Genomic DNA, 5,056 nt, shown 5'->3' on the forward strand with positions numbered 1-5,056 from the left:
CAGCTGCATGGGAGCGAGGGCTGCACGGGAGCGAGAGTACCGCCCACACATTCCAGGGGGAAAGGATAACAACCATTATGGGTTACATCTGCTACCAGCTGAACTTGCCCATTGGTGTGGGCGACAGCACGTCCGTGCCGGCGAGATGACTCAAAGTTCAATCATGGCTAGGCCTATTGTCAAGGCTCACCATGATGGCTCACCATAGGAGAGAAACTAGCTCTGTTAGCCATCTTGGGGTGAGTAAATAGAAAAAGAGGGTAAAGGCGAAGATAAGAGCACATGTTGTGTCTGGGAAACAGAGTGGGCTGTCCTGGAGATGTAAGACAGCAAAGCTTTCACCACGTGGATGTGGAGGAAACTGAAGTCAAGAATTTCAACATCCGGGTCCTGAGAGCCTGGGGAACCCATGCTTCAGGCTGACATCACATTCAGGCATCCTATTGAAAACCTGCTGCAGTTTTGAGAGGTCCGCATTTGGGGCTTTGGGACCTGTTCTGAGCATATGTCCAAAATCTTGTAATTATGCTTACTCTCCAGCCAGCCAGCCCTACTTTCCTGTCTCATTGGTGTGGACCAACTGACATTTATACCCTTAAACCCAGAACAAAGCAGGCCAAAGGGGCCACGGCTCTGTCCCTGCCCAGCTGACTGACCTCAAGCAAGTTGCTTACCCTCTCTTTGATTGTAATCCCAGGCTGCTGTTGAACTCACAGTGATCCTCCTTGCTTCAGCCTCCCGAGTGCTGGGATTACAGGTGTGCACCACCATGCCCGGCTCTACTAGCTTTTTAAAAAAATTGTAATTCTTGTTACCTTGTGTTTTTCTTCCTTCATTCATATGCTAACTTGTTTTCAAAATAATTTGTCGTAGCCTATTTCATATTATTGTATTTTCTATAGTTCCTGGAGGTACTAATTGCCACACTGTAGTGCCTGATGGCTCTCCCTTAAAGATAAATTATTTTTTTTTAATGTGTTTCAGGATTCAGCAGAGGTTGCCTTTGTTATAGGAACATCCTGTGATCTTGTGTATAGGGTGGTCTCTCATTTGTTTAGTCTGCAACTTCCCTTGTCTAGAACTCATTTTTCCTGTTTTTTTGTTTTTGTTTTTGTATGCTTTTGTTTTTTGAGATGGTATGCTTGGCAATCCTCCTGCCTCAGTTTCCAGAGTGCTAGATTTTAGGAATGTGTCACCATGCCCAGCCCTTATCTTATATTTTGAGACGAGGTCTTGCTAAGTTGTCCAGGCTGGCCTTGAGTTTTCCATCCCACTGTATCAGCTTCCTGAGTAGCTGGGGTCACAGGTGAGCACCACCACAACTAGCCATTTCTAAAGTTTAAATCCTGAGCTTTTAAAGCCTGTTTCACATTTATAACTACCCTGAGGTAAAACTTACCAAGTTTTAGTTCCCTTCTAATGATTCCTATTCTTTTCTTTTGCAAACTCCTGTATTGACAACCCAATTTGTTTTAGTTTGCTAACCGCTGTAGGTGTTTGTAAGATAGATTCTCTATTAGTTCAGGCCCCATTGCCCACGGGACCATTTTCTTACCTCTTGGAACTCGGTGATTTGCATCTGTAAATTAGGGATAATAGTACCATGTTCCCCATACAGCGTGGGGAAAGATTAAATTCAAAAAGTATAGTCAGTAATCACAGCATTTGGTTAGCTGAAAAAGGAGCATTGCTGTGCGTTCAAGGCCAGCAAGGACTACAGAGAGAGATGCTTTTTCAAAGCAAACAAACAAAAAAGTATAGCGGGGTATGGTGGCTCACGCCTGTAATCCCAGCATTCAGGAGGCTGAGGCAGGAGAATCGCTGAGAATTCAAGGCCAGCCTGGGCTACATAGTGAGTTCAAGGCCAGCTTGAACTACCTAGGGAGACCGTGTCTCAAAAAGAAGAAATAAATAATTAAAAATAAAGAAAAGAACACAAAGTGCTTAAAGATGAGCCATATACAACACTGTTGGCCTCTCTGCCAAGATGTTTTGGGTAAGTGTCAGTAGTCAACTCTGTAAACAGTTTGGTGGGTCTATTGTAACTCACCAGATTAATCTGGAAGTTAATTCTCTACAGGACATAATAGCAGCCTTGGTTTTCATGATTTTCTCCTAGCAAACTAGAGAACTGTCAGATGAAGATCTAAAATACCTTTCCCCTGTGTATCAGTCAGTTTTCCATCACTGTAACAAGGCACCTGAGGCAGTCAGCTCATAAACAGGACAGACTCACTTGGCTCATAGCTTTGGGGCATCCAGTCCCTGGCTGATTGGCTCCGTGGCCCCTGGTCTGTGACAAGGCAGCTCAGCATGGTGGGGTCAAACCACTGACATCACAGTGGGGAGCACAGAAGAAGTGGGGCTGAGTTCCCCAGTGCCCTGTAAGGGAACCAAAGGTGGTGAGGACTCCAGCAAGGCTGCTGTGCCAAAGTTCCACCATTCCCAACAATGCTGCCATGGGCACCACACTGTGAGTGTGCCAGCCTCTGTGGACCTTCAGGGACTGGAGTGTCCCTCCAGGATAGCAACTGGGAGTAAGGGGAGCCAGTCCTAAAGGAAGCAAGTGAGTCAGCAGCAGGCTGGCCAGATTGGGACTGGCTGCCAGGATAAAGGACCACATATGAGAAGCTGAATCTGGACATTGCAAGTCAAACTAGGGAAGGCTTTCCGATTTCCAAGTGTCACATTAAATGTTTGTGGTGTCCTCTAGCCTGCGGGCGGGCTGTCTCTTCAACAGTGGGAGGCAAGGAGGCCCACACACCAGCCTGGTACTCCAGGAAACCCTTTTCATGAGGACCATGGTCTCCAACCTGTAATCAGTCATTACTCAACCTAAGTCAACCTTTCAGCCCCCATAGTCTTCCTGTCAGTGCTGCCTGCAGCTGTTAACTTTCCTGACTCCCCCATCCCCTTCATCCTCTGGTCCTTGTACGTAAATTTAGGACATCTTAGAGAGCTTCTTTTATCAAAATTAACACTTTTTGGGGTAGTGTCTAGATTGTAATCTCTTCTATGGCAGGAACAGAGCCTGTATTATTTATTACCAATAATTGCATTCCTGTTCCAGGTACATAACGAACAAGAAATGGATGGTTGCTGAATTAATGAATATTTAGAGAACACACTGGGTGATGGGAAAAGGAAACGGACACAACACACAACAAGACAAGGATTCCAGAATGAGCCTGATAGTGATAAGCAACACATGATTTGGAGGGGCTTCATGTCTTCCCAGAATTGTCTTGCCTCTGGGTAACTGCACATTGGGGACATCACTTTCCTTGTAGTTATTTCTTGTTGTTCTCTTCCTTTCCTCCTTAGATAAGACCTTATTACTGAACTAGTAGATTCATCCACTTTGTCTCCACTAATGGTATTCTCTTTGCGCCCCTTGTACCTTGTTACACAGGTGAGTTATCAGTACATAGGTGGAGTCCAGAAACACATAGCTAAGATTTACAAGAAGATGTACTATTCCATCTCGTCCATTATGGGACGGCCACTTACTGGTTGTGCAATCCTGGGAAATTATGCCTACAGTTCCTGATCTATAAAGTGGAAATGATAAAGAACCCATATGTCAGGGTTGTTGAAAGGATAATATGAGGTAATCAATGTAAAACTCTTAGCAGGGACTGTCTCGTAATGTTCACTCATCAAATATTAGCAATTAAACTCTCCTGCTGGGATATTGCAAAATACCATTTTGTCTTCATTTCTCCTGCCATAGAGCTATTAAAATCTTTGGATCTCCAAAGGGATGTGTTTCTCTCTATGCTAATGCATTGACCAGATGGTTGGTGGTCTCTAGGTAGCTTCAGGATCAGGACTGGTCACTGGAAGACCAAAGCAAGATTAGAGAGGTAGGACCCTTAGCCCCTCTCCCCAAGTGACGTGAAGGGGAAAGGGCCCAAGTTAAATTGATTGCCAATGGCCAATGACTGAATCAACCATGCCTATATAGTAACAGCTCCCTAAGAAGGTAGGATTCAGAAGCTTCTGGACAGCTAAGCAAGTGACAATCCCAGAGAGGTCCCAAAGTTCCACAGTTCTCATGCACCTTATCTTACATGCATCTCCATATGTATCCTTTGCAATATTCTTTATGATAAAGCACTAGGTGCTTCGCTGTGTTCTGTGAGCCACTTAAGCAGATCCATCAGACCGGAGGAGGTGAATGTAGGAACCCTCATCTGCAGCCAGTGGATCAGAAGCACAGGGGCTCGCAACTGATATCTAAGGTGGGATTGAGCCCTCAACCGTGGGACCTGACACTGCTCAAGGTACATGAGTGTCGGAACTGAATTAGTCTAGAGGACACTGAGCTTGTATCCACTACTGCAGAGTGCTGGCCTGTTTTCTCTTTCCCCTATATTCTCTTTTTCTTTTTAAAATTTTGAAATCAGGTCTCACTAAGTTGCTAAATTGCTCAGGCTGGGCTCAGACTTGTAACCCTTCTGCCTCAACCTTTCAGAGAGCTGAGATTACAGATGTGTACTACCATGCCTGGCTCCCATATCGCTTGAAGCCACTGTGGTGTGGGAGCAGAGGAAAAATGTTTATTTTTTCTTCAGTAAACCAATAGAACAAAATACTAGGAAGTGAAGCCTTCATTTTCCTTGGTAGGCAAGCCCTCCCCCCACAGAGTGACAATCACATAAGGGTACTGCTAAGAAGAAAGATGACAGGAGTGGTGGCAGTGAATGCCAGTGGAACCAGGAGAGGTTTTTCCAAGGTCACACAGCCAGGAAAGAGCAGGACTCTGAGGTGGGAAGTGGGGAGAGGAAATCAATGAGTCCCAGCCACTCTGGACTCTGGGCACCTCCACTGTCCTGTGGGTGGTAGATAAAAATCTGACTTGAGAATTTCCTCCCAGAGAAAGCAATAAAGCTGGCTGCAGCTACCTGGGTTCTGGAAAAAAACAACATTGATTCAGTTGATTGGAGAGAAGGGAGTGCCTTAATGTCTAATCCTGAATTAGCTGTTGTTTGCCCAAGATTAAAGTTAACACACTTGCAAGGGTGTGAGTCAAAAACAACACAAAACAATAAAA

The 5,056-nt window shown here is 45.1% G+C and overlaps 1 long non-coding RNA gene across 1 annotated transcript; it reads left to right on the top strand.

Annotated features, from left to right (window-relative positions):
- The first annotated feature begins 2,355 nt into the window (after window positions 1–2,355).
- LOC104867254 lies at window positions 2,356–3,595 on the top strand. The gene is made up of 3 exons (XR_781723.1): window positions 2,356–2,566; window positions 3,071–3,255; window positions 3,413–3,595. It is a non-coding gene; the product is annotated as an uncharacterized LOC104867254 (long non-coding RNA).
- The last annotated feature ends 1,461 nt before the right edge of the window (window positions 3,596–5,056 follow it).

The sequence above is a fragment of the Fukomys damarensis genome, unplaced genomic scaffold, assembly GCF_012274545.1.
Source record: "Fukomys damarensis isolate Sample0158 unplaced genomic scaffold, DMR_v1.0_HiC HiC_scaffold_64248, whole genome shotgun sequence".
NCBI lineage: Eukaryota > Metazoa > Chordata > Mammalia > Rodentia > Bathyergidae > Fukomys > Fukomys damarensis.